General features: G+C 38.9%; 1 long non-coding RNA gene across 1 annotated transcript in view; it reads right to left on the bottom strand.

The window, feature by feature from the left end:
* Nucleotides 1-21,124, bottom strand: part of LOC309846015 — a 50,915-nt gene extending 29,791 nt beyond the window's left edge. The window contains exon 1 of the long non-coding RNA XR_014301681.1: nucleotides 21,067-21,124. This is a non-coding gene — a long non-coding RNA (uncharacterized lncRNA). The remainder of the gene's footprint in view (nucleotides 1-21,066) is intronic.
* Between the last annotated feature and the right edge of the window lie 707 nt (nucleotides 21,125-21,831).

Below are 21,831 nucleotides of genomic sequence, written 5' to 3'. Positions count from 1 at the left end.
AATAAATAAATCTTAAACAAACAAACAAACAAACAAAAACCCAAAAAACCCACACTAGATTCTGAAGCCTTGGTACCCTCCAAAAAAGAATGATCGATGTCATTAATAAATTTTTGTATTGATTACATGTTAAAATTACATTTTAGATACATTGGGTTTAAATATATTATTAATATTAGTTTCACCTGCTTCTTTTAATTTTTTAAAGATGGCTACTAGAAACTAAAATGACAGAAGTCACTCACATTTTGTTTCTATCGGACAGTGCTGGATAAGAGCATAAATTAAACAGCAAAGGAAGTATAACTTGTGTTGATTGTGTCCTGAACTTGAAAGGCCTTTAAAGAACATTTATGAATCACTCTGAGTGTGCCCAGTATTGCCCACAGCTTACACAAATACACAGTGTCTTCACTCAAGATTCATGTCTTCTATATTGTATGGTAAATATAGCAACATGTCAATATCCACAATTGTTTGAGCCCATCACCTTTCCTAGTTCTTTGCTTGTTGTGTTCTGTGAAGTAGTTAAACAATTAGGAAAAGCTAGCAAGAATGGAGGTAAAGAAAGAAGAGGACACAGTTCTGCAAGGTAATTAGGAGACAATTGTAATTTCCATCTAAAAGTGATGAACGGGAAGGCATCAAGCCATTAACCCAGGGTATGTATGCTCTCTGGCAGGCCTTTGGCAAGCCAGCACAACACCTACTTAAGTGGGTCACAGCCTGATTGTTAATTTCCATTCATGGGGTTTGTTTCATTTTCTGTTGTCTCAGTTAGCTCCAAGATGGTGCTTTAAATAGTTGTGAAGGCATCTGTAGAGGTAGTCAAAGTTTCCAAAGGGGCTATCATTAACTTCCTTTGTCAGGATTTCTCCACTTTCTGATGAGTCTTCAGCAGAATCTGAGCTATTCTCCTGGAATCCAACCAGCAAGCTGTTATCAGAATTCTCCAGCTTCTCCTGGATACCATTGCCAACAAACTGGAAAGAATCGTGTAGGAGGAAATGCCAGCCTTGCTGAGTCAAGCAACTTCTTCAACCCAAAGTTGACTGGTAATTATCATCACTGCATTCCTAGGACCACGGGAAGTATAGCCAGTTCTGGTCCAGCTCCATCAAATTCGCTCAGTATGGAGAAGGGCACTATCCAGGGTAGTGAAATATTCCAACTCCATGCAGAGAAGAGTTGGCAGATTCGAGCCAGGAGAGTTAGGCTATATACAGGCAGCAGGTGTTGTTATTAACTTTCTTAATTCTGGGGTTCCTTTAGTGTGATTAGATTATGGATGAGAGAGAGAATAAAATTTGAGAGTTGATCAAGACTGTGCTACCCCCAAGCTCATGTTTTCAATTCAGATGTAGTCTGGATGAGGGTGAGTGGTCCAGCTGAAATACTCCCCAAAGTGACTCTACTTTGGAAGTTTAGTTGAAACAGGGCTTTGGAGTCAAACAAATTGGAGTAGAGTGGTGATTCTGCAAATTAACTGTATAGTCTTATACAGTATAGTCTTGACCAAATCACTTCACCCCTCTGAGTTTCCATTTTCTCATCCATTAGGTAGGCATATACTAGCTCCCTTCTGGGGTTGTTGTCAGGCTAACTTGAGATATATATATAAAAACACTTGGAATCTAGCACAGGGAATGCGATGAATCATCCTGACCTCTCTCCTTTAGTGTGTTCTATTGTTAACAATAATAACATAACAATAATAATATATATAATAATATATATAATATATATATATATATAGAGAGAGAGAGAGAGAGATATAATATAGATATCTCCCTTGTGAAATCAAATTCTAACCTTTGGCAATGATCATACTTACTCTAGTTTTTTTTCTTTTGAGCTACTTGACTTTGGAGATTGTCCTGTTCTAATGATGATGATGATGGTGATCAATAGTAATTTTTTAAAAGATTTTATTTATTTATTTGACAGAGAGAGAGAGAGATCACAAGCAGGCAGAGCAGCAGGCAGAGAGAGGGAGAAGCAGGTTCCCTGCTGAGCAGAGTCCGACGAGGGGCTCGATTCCAGGACACTGAGATCATGACGTGAGCTGATGGCAAAAGCTTAACCCATTGAGCCACCCAGGCGCCCCTCAATAGTAATTTTTTATTCAGCACCTACCCAAGTCTTGGCCCTGTATTAAGTGCTTTTCATATACTATCTTGTAAAATCGTCACAATAATCCTGCGAGGCAGGTATTCTTATCCCCATTTATAGATGAGGAATGAGGTTGAGAAAGATTGAGTGGCAGACTTCAAGGTTATGAAATTATTTAGTAGAAGATGTGGAATTTAAACCCAAGTGTGATGGTCTCCAACGTTATCATTCTTTTTTTTAAAAATATTTTTATTTATTTATTTGACAGAGAGAGAGAGATCACAAGCAGGCAGAGAGGCAGGCAGAGAGAGAGGGGGGGAAGCATGCTCCCCGCCTCAAGCAGAGAGCCCGATGTGGGACTCGATTCCAGGACCCCGGGATCATGACCCGAGCCGAAGGCAGCGGCTTAACCCACTGAACCACCCAGGCGCCCCCTCATTCTTTTTTTTTTTTTTTTAAAGATTGTATTTATTTGACAGAGAGAGATCACAAGTAGACAGAGAGGTTGGCAGAGAGAGACAGAGAAGGAAGCAGGCTCCCTGCTGAGCAGAGAGCCCAATGTGGGACTTGCTCTCCGGACCCTGAGATCATGACCTGAGCTGAAGGCAGAGGCATAACCCACTGAGCCACCCAGGTGCCCCCAATGTTATCATTCTTAAACACTCTTATATTGTAACCATGCTATCAGTGTGCCTTATTTTTCTTCAAACTAAAAGACTTTCTATGTCCATAAAGGTATCAAAATGGGCTTTAAAAAGGGACCATTCCCAGGGGCCCATGGGTGGTTCAGTTGGTTAAGCCACTGCCTTCAGCTTGGGTCATGATCCCGGAGGCCTGGGTTGAGCCCCCCATTGGGCTCCCTGCTCTGTGGGGAGTCTGCTTCTCCCTCTGACCTTCTCCCTTCTCATGTTTGCTCTCTCACTCACCCTTCCTCTCAAATAAATAAAGAAAACCTTAAAAAAAATGTGGGGCACCTGGGTGGCTCAGTGGGTTAAAGCCTCTGCTCAGGTCATGATCCCAGGGTATGTGGATCGAGCCCGCATCAGGCTCTCTGCTTAGCAGGGAGCCTGCTTCCCTTCCTCTCTCTCTGCCTGCCTCTCTGCCTACCTGTGATCTCTGTCTGTCAAATAAATAAATAAAATCTTAAAAAAAAAAAGGAACCATTCCCAATTTTAAATATCTTAAATAGCTTAAACATATCTAATATTTGATTGAAACAAAAATTTTAAATGAAAGATAATCGGGAACAATTTATAATGAAGGGATATTTAATTTCTTATTCTGTATGGAAATTTAGAGAATAAATACATTCTCTAATGTATTGGGGAAAAGAAAGTTATGTTTAAACCAAAATCTGAAAGAACTAATTATAGTGGTATACAGAATTTAGAAATAATTGTAGTGCTCGATGTTTTATTATTTTTTTATTCAAGAAAATGTTTGAGAAATTGTAGACATGAAAGCTTGTTTGTGTTCTTTAAAGATTCTGAATGTTACTTTTATTTTTTATAAGAGCTCAAAAATTATGTAATACCCACCTGTTCCCATATCACAAAATATGAGAATATTAGATAAATAAGAGGAATTTGAGAATATGAAAATAAAAAAAAACAATTCAGAAATTGGAGTACACAAATCTATTTATGAGGCCAAAGAAATAACGCTTCAGATAAATAAAGGCACAGACCACTGAGTGTTTTTCATGGGAGGGATGGGGAAGCACTTCTATCTGTGGAGATGACAGCCTGCAAGTTCCTGCTGCCTTGAGGGTCCTACTAGAATTGTTTTTCTTGGGTTTTGCTCAAAGAACAGAGGTCTTTCTAAAGCTAGTATTGTCAAATCCAATTTATTTTTTGGATTTACTCTTCTAAACTTTGCCTTTTCCTTCTTAATTAAAGGTATATCTTTCTAAGGTATTAAAAGCCCTACTTTAAGTAATGATGAGATTATCCAGATTAAGTAAAACCTCTTTGAGTAATTGGCTTATCAATGTAATTCACATTAACTGCTCAGAGGAAAATTAGTAAATCTCATGTTGGTGCAATAAGCTTCACCTTTTGTGTTAAACTTGATAAAAGCTATTTTTAAAGAAATAGAAGGATCATTTTCCTTTTATTAATCTCATTTACTGAAATAGCCCCTGTCCAGGTCACCAATGACCTGAATACTATTTAATCCATGGCTTTATTTGCACCTCCCAGAACTGTTGATCATGCTTCCTTCTTGAAACTTTCATTTGGCTTGAGACATCAATATCTCTTGGTTTTCCTTCTATTCCACTGGCTGGTCAGGTCCTTTTTATGTACTGACTGCTAAGTGTTAGGAAACTTACGGGTTTAGGCTAAGAACTTTTAAACTCTTTATTTACTCTGTAGGTAACACCATCCCCAGTCTCTTAGCTTTGAAAGCATCTACACACCCACAATTCCCAAACTTACGTTTCTAGCCCAACCTCTTTCCTAAATTACAAGCTCATGGCCAACCATCCACTCACCCTTTCACTCAAATATCTAATAGGATCTCAAACTTACCCTGTCCCCAATCAAACTCCTGATTCTACAACAACATCATCAGTTGCCCCACTGACAAACCTCTCCTGAATAGTCTTCTACATCTCAGGAAATGAGCTCTGTCTTTCCAGTTGCCCAGGCAAATACCTTATTTCATGTCTTCCTCTGTACCCTATATGCATCAGTAAATCCTATTAGTTTTACCTGCAAAATACTGTGTATAAAAAATCTCAACGCATTTCACCACCGCCATTGCTATTTTCTTGGTCCCAGTTTTCATCATGCCTCACCTCCTCACCTGAATTATTTCAATAACTTTCTAATGGGACCCTGTTTTCCTTCCCCTTTCCCTAACCCTTCCCCACCACAATCTATTCTCAACATAGAGGCCAAAAGGATCTATTTAACTTGCAGGTAAGATCAAGTCACCCTTTTGCTCAAAACATTTGATTGCTAATCATTCAGAGTAAAATCAAAAACAGTATGACCTGACATTATGACCAGCTACCTCTCTGACTCCACATTTTTAATCTCATGCCCCCTGTTCTCCTTGTACAACACTCTATTCCAGCTACACCAAAAATTTCCTAGAACAACCACCTCTCATTTCAGATTCAAGGGCTGATAGACTAGAGGATTCCACCTGTACCTCCCATTCAAGACAATTGAAAAAGCTGAAATACACACAGACACACATTCTTGCATGCATTGGAGACCTAATGAGATAGTAAGAAATTAAAACAAGGAAATGATTATAGTTCAAAAAGGTGAACCAAAGGAGGATTTACTGATAGTCAAAAGGAAACTGAAAAGCAGAGCTTCACTGAGGTCTTGGGAAATGACCCACACTATATCCTGGAATCCAAGGACTGAAATTTGATTCTGAGGCTTTTTGACAACCCACTGAAAGCAGCTGAGACCCAGAGTTAAGGTTTTGAGGACTCAGTTGCATGAAGGTTTCAGGATTGGCATTCATCCCCTTCAAAGACAGAGGCCCTAATGTAATATCTCTTCCTTTTTTTTTTTTAAAAGATCTTATTTATTGGGACGCCTGGGTGGCTCAGTGGGTAAAACCGCTGCCTTCGGCTCAGGTCATGATCTCAGGGTCCTGGGATCGAGTCCTGCATCGGGCTCTCTGCTCAGCGGGGAGCCTGCTTCCTCCTCCTCTCTCTCTCTCTCTCTGCCTGCCTCTCTGCTTACTTGTGATCTCTGTCTGTCAAATAAAAAAAAAAAAAAAAAAAAATCTTTAAAAAAAAAAAAAAAAGATCTTATTTATTTATTTGACAGACAGAGATCACAAGTAGGCAGAGAGGCAGGCAGAGAGAGAGAGGAGGAAGCAGGCTCTCTCCTGAGCAGAGAGCCCAATGTGGGGCTCGATCCCAGGACCCTGGGATCATGACCAGAGCCGAAGACAGAGGCTTTAACCCACTGAGCCACCCAGGCACCCCATATCTCTTCCTCTTGAGACACTCAAAAGGCTACAAGCCTGGGGTCTGGTGGTCTGGATTTTCTTCCAGCCTGAAAAAAAAAAAAAAAAAAACCTGAAACAAAACAAAACAAAAACAAACAAAAACCTCACAAAACAAACAAACAAACAACCAAAAAACCCTCAAAGCTTGGTCCCAGACAGCTAAAGTATTAAGGTATATTGTAAAGAAAAAAGATCTAACATCATGCTGGGTTTCAAATTCTCACTAAATATAATTTTAATTTGTCTAGCAAACAGTCAAATATTATAAGGTAAACAAATATTCAGAACAAATGGCAAATATTGTGGTTCCAAACCACCTCTCCACTTAGCATATGAGAAGATGCTCAACATCATTAGTTACCAGGGAGATGGCGATGAAAACCACCGCAACACACTTCCCATCAGAAAAAAAATTTTAAAGTAACTGATAGCATAACGTGCTAGTGAGGATACAGGGCAATTGGAACTCACATACATCACTGGTGTGAATTCAAAATGTATAGACACTTGGAAAAACAGTTTGACAGTTATAGGGGTGAGAGGTAAAAAAAAAGAAAAGAGTTTGGCAGTTATTAAAAAGTTAAACATACACATACACATATGACCCAGCAATCCCACTTCTAGATATTTACCCATGAGAAAATAAGGTATATAGCCACACAAAAACCTGTTCACAAATATTTATAATGGCTTTTTCACAATTGGCAAAAATTAGAACTATTTATCCATCGGCAAATGAATGAACAAGTTGCTATAAACACATAATGGATTACTGGTCCATGGTATTTGCAAGGAGAATCACTTTTTAAAAAAACTATGTTGACCCTTTCAGAACTGGTGTGACATTTCAGTTACCTCTGTGGATAGCTGATGAAACAGAAGAGCTCTTGAGAACCAGAGGATGATAAACCTTTTTAATTCAGGGCAGGGCAGGAAGCCCTGTGGCTTACATTTGTCCCTTCCATTTGGCTCCCTTGGTACCTCATCTGACTTCCTGCTCCTTCAGATGTTCCTGCTGTCGCCTGTGGCTGGGGTCACGGCCCCCTGTGAGACAGACAGACAGCCAAGGATGTTTTCACAGGAAGGGCATTTGCTGTGGGCTTAGCTGCCTCACTGATTTGGCCAGTGTTTCCCATAGCCCTTGTTTTACACTTCTTGTAGTGACCCAGGATTGCCAAGTGCAGAGGCTCGTACACGGTAGGTACACAATACACATTTGCTTTGTGTACAGATTTGATTTCTTTTTGAGATAATAACTTTAGTTCCTGATGTCCTCAAGTGTACTGAATGCAAACTAGAATTGCTGTGGCAGGAGGTGTACTTAATTCGTTGGAGGAGAAACAATAACCTTGCTGTCCTCAGTTTAAGAATATTGGCTATGTGATATATTTTTACTCATTCACGCACTCAGCAAATATTTACTGAATGGCTGCTATGTCCTAGATTCTATGCCAAATTATTTAGATTAATGGGATATATATCCCAGAACAAAAATCCATTGTTAATTTTAAATTTCAAAGATATATATTGGTCTTTGTATACTTTGCTTCCTAATGAATTTATTTTTTCTTTTCATTTCTATTTTCCCTGTAAGGAGTGGATTTTTTATGTACAGATGCTCTGAAAGAGTGAGGAGCAGCTATCTTTTCTGTTCTAGTATACTGAGAGGATTTGGTTCATTTCCATGAGTAATGGTAGCTCTCCCATAGTCTACATAAAGGAAGGGTTGTTGGGGGTGGAAGTGAAGTATCAGAATTCAGGAGAGTTAGGAGCACATGTGTAGATCCAAACCACCTATCCACCAGCGCACCCTCCTTTCTCCACATCCTGACTAACAGCTGTTTCAGTATCTGTTTTGCCCAGAAGGAAGAGGTTTCCTGTGTTTACTTCCTTTTGCTTGAGGGGAAAGATTCTATTGTTTGAGTTTCATGGATTTGCTATTTCAGGTTGTCATTAAACAGAAACTCTATTAATGGTATTAAAGATACACAGTTAAGTTTTCTTTGTTAGTCTGTTGTTACCTATATTTTGTTTTTATCCTCCCTCTCCCCAGAATACTAGCCCTTCTTTTGTCTTGTGCTTTGATGGTTTTGATTTGATTTTGTTTTGTTTAGTTTTGGGTATCAACATTGATTTTTTTTTTTAAATTATCAGTGGGAATAAGCAGGAATGAAACATCTAACAATGTTTGGAGATTGTGTATGGACAGTCGAATCAGTTTTATTTTTTTTATTAAATTTATCTATTTTCAGCATAACAGTCTTCATTATTTTTTCACCACACCCAGTGCTCCATGCAATCTGTGCCCTCTATAATACCCACCACCTGGTACCCCGACCTCCCACCCCCCGCCCCTTCAAAACCCTCGGACTGTTTTTCAGAGTCCATAGTCTCTCATGATTCACCTCCCCTTCCAATTTCCTCCAACTCCCTTCTCCTCTCTAACTCCCCATGTCCTCCATGCTATTTGTTATGCTCCACAAATAAGTGAAGCCATATGATAATTGACTCTCTCTGCTTGACTTATTTCACTCTTCCAGTCCCGTCCATGTTGCTACAAAAGTTGGGTATTCATCCTTTCTGATGGAGGCATAATACTCCGTAGTGTATATGGACCACATCTTCCTTATCCATTCGTTCGTTGAAGGGCATCTTGGGCTCTTGGATCGGAAGAATAAACATTGTTAAAATGTCTATACTGCCTAGAGCAATCTATACTTTTAATGCCATTCTGATCAAAATTCCACCAGTATTCTTCAAAGAGCTGGAGCAAATAATCCAGAAATTTGTATGGAATCAGAAGAGACCCTGAATCACTAAGGAAATGCTGAAAAACAAAAATAAAACTGGAGGCATCACGTTACCTGATTTCAAGCTTTATTACAAAGCTGTGGTCACCAAAACAGCATGGTACTGGCATAAAAACAGACACATAGACCAGTGGAACAGAGTAGAGAGCCCAGATATGGACCCTCAACTCTATGGCCAATTAATCTTCAACAAAACAGGAAAAAATATACAGTGGAAAAAAGACAGTCTCTTCAATAAATGGTGCTGGGAAAACTGGACAGCTATATGTAGAAGAATGAAACTCGACCATTCTCTTACACCGTACACAAAGATAAACTCAAATCAGTTTTATTGATGCTAAGTGGTGACTTTGAATCATTTGGGATAATGTTTTGTATTCAATAAGTTTTCTCTCTTGAAAAATAGCTTTAGTTTTTATCTCAATACAATTCATGGTTTTTTCCTTTATTGCTGTTGCTCTTATTAATAACATGTGTCTTATATATGACTAAGCATAAAAAAGTCACATGTAAATTTAAAACAGAAATTACTTGCATTTTGCATACATCAGTCAGCCATCCCAAGATATTTGAAGAATAATCTGAAAGTGCTCAAATTTATATATCATAAAGCCAGTGTAGTTTTTGATACATCTTTACATTGAATTGAGTAAACAAATTTAAAAAATCATTTATTCCCCTATATAGAAATAAAACATGACTTATATGTGAATATTTGTAACCCATGAGTGTTTTAGAGAGACTAAGTTCTATTTATGGATTAATAATGCCACTCTAATGGACAACATATTTTAAATAGAATTTTGCAATAAAGAAAAATTCTGAGAAATAAGATTGCTGAGAATAACAGAAGAATCCCCAAATGAATTCTCTATGAATTCCTGCTATGAATTCCCCTTTGTATGGCATATATAAACTAATTACCTTTAAAAAAATAAATAAATAACTGCCTTGCCTAAATAATATTTCCATGATTAACTATGCTAACACATGATTTTTAGAAAATGATCTCTATGTCTTTTGATTTAAAACAACTATTGTTAATTTCCTAAGGGAAACAAGGAAAAAGAGAAATAATTCTTAATATGATTGTTAAGCAAAAGAGAACAAAAGGAAAAGGAATTGAGAAAAAGTGCAAATATTATTTCTTCAAATATAAGAAATATGAAAAAAAAAAAGGCTTAAGACACAAAGCTACTCAGCCATGGATTTCGATTTTCAATAAACATTTGAGTTATACCATATCTCCTGTCCGTGATCACTGAGTCCTTGAAATACACTCTGCTACTAACACATTCTATCACCCATTCAGTCATTCTGGTCTGGTAACCACAGAAACAGAGTGGGCAGCCTGTTGGTTTCACCTGAAGTGGTGGTATGAAGGTGACCTCACTGTGATCCACTGGGATGCCTTCCACATGTAGCATTGCCAGCTTTTGGTCTTCTAGATATGCAGGAATCACGGTAAGACTCTTAATTCCCGGGGTACCTGAGTGGCTCAGTCGGTTAAGCATCTGCCTTTGGCTCAGGTCATGATCCCAGAGTCCTGGGATCAAGCCCCAAGTTGGGCCACTGCTCATCAGAGAGCCTGCTTTTTCCTCTCCCTCTGCAGCTTGCCCTGCTTGTGGCACGCTCTCTCTCTCTCTGTGTCAAATAAATACATAAAATCTTAAAAAAACAAAACAACAACAACAAAAAACTCCTAACTCCCCCAAATCATTCAGGTTCTTGGTATCCAGTGGTAAGTGGAGATATTAAGTGACAAGTTTGGGGACCTGGATCATCTTTGGATGAGGGTCTTTGAATCAGCAAATGCTCCCTTTAGTTTTTTGGTAAGGTCAGTTGATGTCCTTTCTGTGTCACTTGTCATCAGAGAAGCTGGAGATTTTCCAATTAGGACTGTGGGAAGCTTTTTGTCAATCTCTTCATTACCCCCTTGGGGCGACCCCACCTCCAGCATCAGCACTTTGATAGGCATCCTGTGTGTGTGTGTGCGCGCGTGTGTGTGTTTTAAATACTATTAATCAGAGGTGCTCAGGTCAAGTTCTCAAGGTCTTGGATAGAGCCCCGCATCGGGGCTCCCTGCTTAGCGGGAAGTGTGCTTCTCTTTCTCTCTCTCGCAAATAAATAAATAACATCTTTAAAAATAAATAAATAAATACTATTAATCAAGTGGTTTCAACCATAGCTTATCTGTTCATAACCACTATTTCCTCCAGTTCAGCAGTTCCTTCCAGGTCTATTAATTTTACTTTTAAAAAGTCATACTAATGTAAAGCAGAACTTATAAATGTAAGCATATGCAATGCAACAGGCAGAGAGGGCCCTGGGGGAGCTTAGATTCTGATACAATGAATTGAGGTCTTATTCTATCTCCGCCCAGGCTTTCCATGGGAAGGCAAGATAGGGTGGGTGGGAAGGAAAGGAAGTCAACAGGCTACCCTACTCAGGAAATGGGGAGGCAAAAAAGTGGGCTTCCATAGCTTCATTATCTTCTGGGCCCAATCCCTTTAGGCAAAATGGAACCAATTAATCATAGGATTTCTGGAAGCTCTACTGCTTTTCTAGAAGCTGCACCTAGGAATATTTCAACTGGAGTGGATTACTGCCACCAGGTAGCACCAAACTGCAGTTAGGACTAGGTAGAATTTGGGTTTCCAAACTGGACCCTAACTCCAGGTGGGGTCATTTCATTAACCTTGTGGTAATGGAAACTCGTATCTTGGGCCACTGAGGTTTTTTTAGACCCACTCACAATATGAAGGTCAAGTTTTACAGAATGTGTTTGTATACTTTTTTTGGTTTATTTTTTAACACAAATATGATAATGTTATGCATATTGCTTTGCATCTTATTTTTACCTCCACTAAGAAGTCTTGGATAAATTTGCATAGTAGTACCTATAGATCAGTGGTTTTTAATGGTTGCATTGTATCCCATTACATAAATGTAGCAGAATTTATTTGACTCATCTAATGAAAACCAGGATTTTTTTCTGCCTTTGTGGCTGTTTTTGCTGCTACTACCAATAATGCTTTAATGGGAATTCATGAATATATATCTTTTAACATTTGAAGGTGTATCTGTAGGACAGATTCCTAGAAGTGGGCTAAAGATTATGTACTCAATAGGCCCCACTAACAGAGATTTGAAGCCATAGGAATTGATAAAAAGGGGCTCTGATCTGAGCCTCGAGGAACATTATATATAAAGTACAGGAAAGGAAAGTGGCTTCTAGTAAGTGCACATTGCACTGAATTGAGTGCAAAGTTAGAAATGTTTAGAGAGGTATAAGCCCATAAGTTAATGGTATCGTGGAAATTGTCTTCAATGTTTTTCCCATACAAGGAGTAGAAAATATCTTTCTGGGAGGAAAAAAAGAAATAAAACAACTCAGAGACCCTTTGATAAGGATTTAGTTAAAAGAAGAACAACTATAACAACAGAATAGTCATGTAATTGTTATGTAATAGAATGTTATGTAATAGAATGTAATAGAGTGCAGCTCTTAAAAATATATTAAGCAGAAAATGCAGGTCATAGGGGCACCTGGGTGGCTCAGTTGTTGAGCGTCTGCCTTTGTCTCAGGTCATGATCCTAGGGTCCTAGGATTGAGCCCTGCATCGGGCTCCCTGCTCCGCAGGAAGCTTGCTTCTCCCTCTCCCACTCCCTCTGCTTGTGTTCCCTCTCTCTGTGTGTCTTTCTCTGTCAAATAGGTAAATAAAATCTTTTAAAAAAAAGAAAGAAAAAGAAAATGCAGGTTATAGAACATTAAAATAGTATGACATTGGGAGAGAATGTCAGTTCCTTGTGAAATAACCTTCGACTTCTTCAAATCAAGGGACCCTTTTGTTTGGCTATGCACAATGTCACTCAGCTGAACGATTATATTCCCTGTCTCCCTTGCAAAGATGGGGCTATGACTAATTTCTGGTCAATGAGGTATAATCAGAAGTTTCCTTAAAAAGGACAGTTGTATCCTTATTCCTCACCTCTGCTGCTTGGAATGTAATATTTGAAGTTTGGACCATCTTGTACCAGGAAGACAAGGACCACACTGTAGGGATTCTAGAATGGGAAAATGGAAGGTGACAGCTTCCTCATGACTATGAAGCCACCAATCAGCCCTGGACTACCTACCTCCTGTTTTTTTGTTTTGTTTTGTTTTTCTTGTGAGAGAGAAGTGAACATTTATTTTGTTTACATTGTATTTTTAAGAGTCTCTGTTATATGTAGTCAAATCTAATCCTAACTGAGAGAGACCCCACTTGTGTTTAAAAATTAAATATCTACACCCATGCACACATACATACATATCACGTATGTGTGTGTGTGTAAACTATATATCCATAAAATATCTGTAAGTGCACAGAATAAACTGGTAACAGCATTTATCTCTAGGGGTATGGGATTACAAACAGGAGGTATGAGGGGGCTATTAATTCCTTCATATTATATGAATTTTAGCAATAAACTTGTGTCAAGAAAAATTAAGATGTTTCTACTTTTATGAAGAAAAGAAAATAGCTCTTGACTGGTAACTCCTTCAAATCGAAAGAGTGGGAGACTTCCTTACCGATCACTGTCTTCTCCAGAAGCAGCGCCATTACCATCCTGCTGGTCCCTCATCTACTCCTCAATGCTCCCAACTTCATCCGCATTGCTTTCCCTCCATTCTGAGTATTCCACATCTCTTTTGAGATTTTATTTATTTATTTTTGTGAGAGAGTGGGTCAGAGAGAGAGAGAGAGAGAGCATGCACACAAGTGAGGGGAGGGACAGAGGGAGAAGCAGGCTCCCTGCTGAGCAGAGAGCCCGATGCGGGACTCTGTCCCAGGACCCTGGGATCATGACCCGAGCCTAAGCAGATGCTCATCCGACTGAGCCCCCCAGACACAACCTCCCACCCCCTTTTTAAAGATTTAATTTGTTTATTTTTGTGAGAGAGAGAAAGAAAGATTCCACGTCTCTTAAATATGTATCAGCCTGCTTCTGATACAAACAGTTTAAAAAGAAGCTCTGTTTTATAATGGAATGAATAGTTGATTCAGACAGATAAGAAGACACATACATGCAGCTGCTTTGAAAATAAAAGAGTTCTCCTCCAAATAAGAGTTCTCTGGCAATGCTCAGTGGTTACCATAGCTACATGTTCAAGTGGAAGTCAATCCAAATAAGAAAGGCTTGTCCAGTTCTCTAGATAACTGGAGTAGGTTTTGTTTTTTTTTAATTATTCATTTGAGAGAGAGAGAGAGGGAGAGAGCACTAATAAAACTAATATATAATGGGGCAAGGGTATAAAGCAGAAAGTGAAAGTCTCCCATAATTCTAGGCCTTAGAGATAAACATAACCACGTTGCTTTATATCTTCCAGACATCCCTTTTGGTACCCGAATACAATGTCATTGGAGGGATGTGTGTATTTTATTTAACCGGTCCTATGCTGATGAGCATTTAGACTGTTACCAATTTTTCTCTGTTTTATATAACTCTGCACAAAATATAGTTATATACAGATCATTGGCCCTTAGTGGGTTATTTCCTTAGAAGGAATGCCTAGCAGTGAAGTTTCTAGATAAAAGGTCTGCAAATTTTATATTTGAATGCATATTACCAAAATACCTTTCAAAGAGATCACATGAACTCTGCACCCAAAAATGGTATTGTGGGTTCCTATATGCTGGGCTTGCAAGATTAAAGATTTATATATATATAAATTAGGTATTTTCTTTTTTATGTGAATCATCAGTTCACATATTGTTGGACAATTATTCCAGTTATCCATTGTTTAGTCAATTGTTTGACAACAACCCAAAATAAAACAACAACTTTTTAATTATATCTTGTGATTTTGTGGGTTAGGATTTTTTTTTTTTTTTTTTTTGAGAGAGAGTAAGTGGGTGTGGGGAAGGGCAGAGAGAGAGAGTGAGAGAAATCTTAAGCAGGCTCCAGGGCCCAGATTAACCGACTGAGCTTCCCAGGTGCCCTGTGGGTTAGGAATTTAAGTAGGACTCAGCCAGATGACTCCTCTTCCCCTATAATGTTGAGTGGGGTCATTTGATGATATGCAGCTAGCCGTTTGCAGGGTCCAAGATGGCTTTACTCATCTGCTTGGTGTCTTGAGGGGATAGCTGGAAGAGTGCTCAGCTGGGCTCTGGTCCTTCTCTGTGCAGCCTCAGAGCCTCTCTATGTGGACTCTGTAGCAGGGTGGCTAGACTTCTCACAAGCGGCTCAGGGCTCCAAGAAACCAAAATGAGAGCTGCTGTCCTGTCAAAGACTGGACTCCGAGCTGGCATAGTGTTCCATCCACCATTCTAAACTGGTCAAAGCAGTCACAGATCATCCAAGATGCAAGAAGAGGCCAAATAGGCCCTTCCTCTCAAAAGGAGAAATGTCAAGGAATTTGTGGCCATTTTTAGTCTGTACAAATGTTAATATTAGTATATTACTTAATTTTTTAAAATCTTCCCATTTCTTGGAGAAATCCTACTTGGACATGGTGGGAACTCCCTAATTGCACTTTAAAATTTAATTTGTAGGTGTTTTACCCAAGATTTTTACATTTATATTGATATGTAAATTTGGTTTATAGTTGTTGCTATTGCTTTAAATGTTGGTACCAATGTAATTTTAGTTTTTTAATAATTAATTAATAAGTTTCCATGTTTTTTTTTAATCTTTTTTTTTACAAAGGATGAGAATCATGTGCTTTTTGAACATTTGAAAGTCTTACCCACAAAGCTGTCTGAGGCTAGGGGATTCTTTTGGACAGAATTCTTTGATCATTTTTTAATTTTGTTATTGGTATTCAGATTGGAAAACTGAACCAGTTTTGATCATTGAACATTTTTTTTTCATTTTTAAGTCTCAAGTTGTATATTGTAGCTACATATGTGAACTTGGAAAGTACCATGTAATATTCAGTAAGGGGAACAAAGTACCCAAGAAACATTGGAAGGTAGGTACCTTCTGGAAATGTTTATTACAGACATTAGAAGCTAATTTTAGACCTCATCTTAATTTTTTTCGTAGTTTTCAAGAAGATATAGACTCTTTCAAATAAAAAAAGTGAAAAGAAGATACTTTCATAAGCATACTTTTATAAGATACTGAGATGGCCCCTACGCTTGATATACAAGCAGAACAGAAGCCAACTCAGGGCCCTGAGGAACATCCTTACACCTGGCAATAAAGGGGACCAAAACATATTGGTTGGTGAACATGTGAAGAAAATGGATGAATGAATGATAAGTAATACCTGTTCTCACAGTGTGATTTGGTCTTACAGTCCTTCCAGACATTAGGTATACACACTGATCACTGCATGCATGGCTCACCTCCTACATACCTCCTTAATTGTACATGCTTATTTGCCATGCAAAAGTCCAACATCATCGACTCTTGGTTTTTCTCTTCCCATTGCTTGCTGCTACTCTCCTGACTTATCTTTCCCATCTCTGAGTTTTTTTAACCACTTAATTTCTCCAGTAAATAATCAGGTGTGTCCTCAAATTCTAGATTTTCCCAGGCTACCCAGCAAATGAAAAACGCACTTAGATTTATGGAAGCCTACATCAAAAAGACATTCTGGGACATCTGGTGAAACCTATCTCATTCTTTTGTAGACTGAGGAAGCCGCCGAACTGATGGAAAGAACAAATTCATTAAAGACTATATTTCAAGAGGACTGAGTGTGGTTATCAGAAAACAGAAGACACCACTTGAGGTAAAGTTATCAGATTCAGGGACAGTCATGCTATGAGGATGAACACATGAGGAATAAAAAGTCATGAACCTGTCAAATGGGAGAATAAATATCAGTAGAATGTATGTTCAACTTTGAAAGTCATGAAATTTCAAATGTTCTACTTAATTTATCCGATCCACTAGGTAGAATAAAAAAATCCTTTCAGGGGCGCCTGGGTGGCTCAGTGGGTTAAGCCTCTGCCTTTAGCTCAGGTCATGATCTCAGGGTCCTGGGATCAAGCCCTGCATCGGGCTCTCTGCCTAGCAGGGAGCCTGCTTCTCCCTCTCTCTCTGCCTGCCTCCCTGCCTACTTGTGATCACTCTCTACCTGTCAAATAAATTAAAAAAACCTTAAAAAAAATCACTGAAAGTGAAATTTTCCTTGGCAACCTGGGCTCCCTGCTCAGCCGGGAGTCTGCTTCTCCCTCTCCCTTTGCCTCTCTCCCCAGCATGTGCGCTTGCTCTCTCTCTCTCTCTCTCTCTAAGACACACACACACACACATACACACACTGTCTCTCTCAAATAAATAAAATCGTAAAATAAATAAATAAATAAAATTTGAAAAAGCCTCTGGTTTCAAAAATACTTCACTGTATTTTCATTGGTAAAACAATTCAATAAAAATTTTAAATGTAGAAACTCGAAGGTAGAAGTCTTCATTACATAAAATAGTAAGATGATAATCATCTTCAGCAGTTATATCATTTGCACAGGGCTAAGAATGCCCCCATACATTAGCTTTTTAAAAATCTTCCCAATTGGTACCATTATTATTCCCATTTTATAGATAAGGAACCTGGGGTTCAAAGGGGGTAAGTACCTTGCCCTGTTGTGCGGTGGGTGGTGGAGCCAAGATTTAGATTCCTGAGTCCAGAGCACAGATGCTTAACGAATGCTACTTTGACCCCATAACTCTACCTAAGTAGTCATTGTGCAGCATATCAAGAAATCCACAGTAAAGGCTGTTGGCCTGTGTGGTCTCTTCAGCCATTGGGACTAGGAGGCATATTATACTTTAAAATGAATAAATAACTCTTGCGAATTTGCTCAATAGGTTAAGGTGACATGAGGAGCAATCATTGTGAATCATCTAAGAAGCACAGGGAGAATTAAGATACTGGTAAAGCACACCTGCCAAATGCTGAAAAGAAGATAAACAGCCCTCAGGAGCCGGTGACCTGCAATGCTGGGCAGTATGATCACTGAACTCCAAAGACCAAGCCTCCTGAGCTTCGCTGGCAGCTGGGATTCAAGAGGGGGCTGGGAGGGGCAGGCGCTAAGATGTGCTATTTCCTGTCTATTGCATTTTGAAGAGGCACATCAGAGAGGCTACGCCTAATGGACTCTGAACACTGGTTGTTCGTTGTTGTTGTTGTTTTCCTGGCAACAAAATTAAAACTGCACCTAGGGATTTATCCACCCTTTTGCTGATCTCGATGTGAACTGTGCAGTGAAATCCCTGTACACAGCACTGACTCTATCTCCCAGGGTGTTGCTTAAAATGTGACTGAGCACAAATGGAAAACATCAAGTCTTGTTGAAGTCAGCACACAGAATTAATCTCTAAAAGTAATGAAAGAATACATTTTACTCTGTAAGATAAATAAATCTGAAGTATGGTAAAGTCAGAGATGATCAGCTCAGCTGCAGAGACATCTTGAGGAAAGGATATTGTGTTCTTGGGACACATTTTAATGCCCCTCTGATACTCTTGAGTAATTATAAGGATGCTTAAGTTTTCCTTTTAAAAATACATTTAATATATGAGATTTTGAACCTGCAACTATTTACCTTCAGTATATTTTAACATTGGGAAAGGTAAAAACTTGTGTTCTGCCCCACTCCCTTTTTAGCTCTTGGATGCATGAATATATTATTTAAGTAAATATAAAATTAGGAACCATCTCAATATTAAAAGTCAAGATGAAATGAGGCTCTCTGCTTTCCACCCATCCTTAATTTTATTCTTATCTTGACTCTGAACTTCATGCTTTGGTTTTTTGTGGTTTTTTTTTTTTTGTTTTTGTTTATTGTTTTTTGTTTTTTTTCCATGAACCACCTGCTTGGAATCAGCAGTGCTTGCTTGAAAGTTGTTCTGAAAGTCTGGGGGTAGAGGAAGTCAGATCAAATAACATTTCTCCCCCAGTACCTAATGAAATGAACAAAAATGTTTCTTTCCAAAAGGCTGAAAATTATCAGCAGTAATCAAAATTGAAAAGTGGCTCTCAACCTTGCTTACCACATCTGCTTCCCAGAAAACAACTGAGGAATGTTCCAATATCCCGAATTCACCTTCATTTGAAGAGAAGTGGTGAAGAGAAGCGGCCGGAAGGATGAGTAAGTGGGAAACAATGAACCTAGGAGCCACTTTCTGTACCACTGCAGACCCTGGCTGAGGACCAGCCATTCTCCAAGGTCACCGCTGCGTTGGAGGAATGAACCAGAGCCCTTGGGTTAGGAAATTCCTGGCCCTTGCTGGGAAGGCTGGCCCCCATAAAGGACATTTGCAGGGACTCAGAAGAGAGGAAGCAGTCCAGGACCCCAGCAAGGACTGCGGGCAGTTCCAGAGGGGCTCTTCTCCTTACCACTCTCAAGTTTCAGGATACAGAAAAGCAAATAGAAAATGACATCCAGCCTCCAAGTTGCTGTCCACAGGGGTGATAACTAGTTTCTGGGAAGCTAAGAAGGTCAAGAAGAACTACTATAGATCAGAGCAACTGGAGACTTACATAGAACTGTCAAACTGGAGTTTAAGCAAAATAAAAATAAAAGGCATGTCAACCTTGTAAATGTGTCACAGAGGAGGGGGTGAGGGTAGGAAGAGGGAGAGAGAGAGAGAGAGAGAAGGTACAGACACAAAGGAAATAGCCCAGAAAAAACAAAAATTAAGAAAAAAGAAGGCAATCCCCCCAGATTGCCTAGTGCTAAAAAGAAAACAAAACCTTAATAAAAACAGGCTATCAGTACATACGAACTCAAAGACAAAATGCTGAAACAACAGAAAGACATGAAAGAGAAATTGCAGGGCTAAGGAAACCGATTGGAACCAAAATAATACTATTACAGATCTTAAATAAATTAGAAATCAGAGAACAGTCTAGACAGAACCAAGTTAGTGGCATTGAAGACTTGAAGTAATCACTATGAACACAGCAAAAAATTATAAAGAAATTAAAATAATGAGACCAAACAAGGTGTTCATAAATAGATGATACAAAATGCAGATAATTATTGTTCCTGAAATAGCATACTCAAAATAGAAGATAAAAATTATTCTCAAATATAATGAAGAAAAATTTCCCCGAAGGTAAAAGAATGAAGTCTGCTATTGACAGGGTACACCATATACTCAGAAACTATTTAATATAAAGCAAATGACATTGATTAAGGTATTTACCTTTAGGAATAAAGAAAGTTTTCCTGAAGCATCCAATCAGAAAGAGCTAGCTACCCACAAGGGGTAAAGGTCAGAATGGCCTCCTACTACAGAAGACAGGTGAGCAGTATCTACAAGTTTCTGCAGGAAAGAAAGTGGGACCCGTTACTATACTAAGCCCAGTTGTCATTCAAGTTGCAAGGCAAAAGGCGGACATTTTTTTGTTTTAAAGATTTTATTTATTTATTTGACAGATAAAAACACACAGAGAGAGGGAACACAAGCAGGGGGAGTGGGAGAGGGAGAAGCAGGCTTCCCTCAGAGCAGGGAGCCCAATGCAGGGCTCAATCCCAGGACCCTGAGATCATGACCTGAACTGAAGGCAGATGCCTAACAACTGAGCCACCCAGGCTCCCCAAAAGGCAGACATTTTAAAATACACAGCAAAAACGGGGCACCTGGGTGGCTCAGTGGGTTAAAGCCTCTGCCTTTGGCTCAGGTCATGATCCCAGAGTCCTGGGATCGAGTCCTGGGATCGAGCCCCGCATCGGGCTCTCTGCGCAGCGGGGAGCCTGCTTCCTCCTCTCTCTCTGCCTATTTGTGATCTCTGTCTGTCAAATAAATAAATAAAATCTTTTTTAAAAACCACACAGCAAGAGCAAAAACAAATACAAAAATCCACAAAACAAAAACAAAAATCCAAAGGAAGAAAAAAGAATGAGAAAAGGAAGGTGGGAAGGAAAGAAGAGAGGGAGAGAAGGAAGGAAGGAGAGAAAAATACTCATCTTAAACACACACACGTACATACACTTTTTCTTTTTACTATAAAATCAGACCATTCAGGAGGTGAGGCTAAATCACCTAATTTTTTCTATTAGCTTTTCTTCTGAGATTGTCAAAGATTAAATTTTCAAATTTCAAAGGAAACCTCACCTATTTGAGAGCATCAGAAAGGAGCTGAGTGAGGAATGAGAAATGGGAACCAAAGCGTAAAAGTCAAACTTGATAAAGCTGACAATTTTGCCTCAGATTAACTCACCCTGTGCTCCATAGCTGCATTGAGAACATGCAGATAATAGTCCTTGCTTCACAGGGCTATTGGGAGAAGTAAAAGAGAAAAAAATGTTGTGAAAATGGACCTCAGAACCTGATACATTTTAAACAGTCAGTTAATCGCATTCTCTCGTCCATTCCCATCCCTTGCCATATACACTATTGTCTGGTTTGGTTTTGTTCACTCAGGCTCACTCCATATTCTTATGGATTGTTCTTTTTCAGGTTGAGTAATTTATGGCTTAAAGCTAAATGTGTGCTAGTAAACTGTTCATAAATTTTTTTAACTGTTCATAAATTAGCATGGAAAAAATCATGGGCTTTGGCATTAGAACTAGGCTTCAATCCTGGGTTGCCTCTCTCATGCATGTAACGGGAATATCTGAAGAAGAAAGAGAGAAAGGAACAGAAGCAATATTTGAAGTAATAATGACTGAGAATTTCCCCCCACATGAATTTCAGTCAGAAAACTACAGATCCAGGAAACTCAGAAAAACACCAAGTAGGGTAACTACCCCTCTATGCCCCCCACCAAATTACACCTAAACATATAACATTGAAATTGCAGCAAATCACAGATAAAGAAGAAAATCTTGAAAGAATCCAGAAAGAATTATATTCACATTTTTCTCAATCAACCAGGCAAGTAAGAAGAGAGAGGTGTGAAATACTTAAAGTATTGAGAGGAAACAAAACAAAACAAAACAAAAAATAATAACTAAACAAAAACCTAGAAATCTCCATTTTGTAA

Source organism: Mustela nivalis, assembly GCF_964662115.1.
Source record: "Mustela nivalis genome assembly, chromosome: 13".
NCBI lineage: Eukaryota > Metazoa > Chordata > Mammalia > Carnivora > Mustelidae > Mustela > Mustela nivalis.
This window is presented reverse-complemented; position numbering and strand designations above follow the sequence as displayed.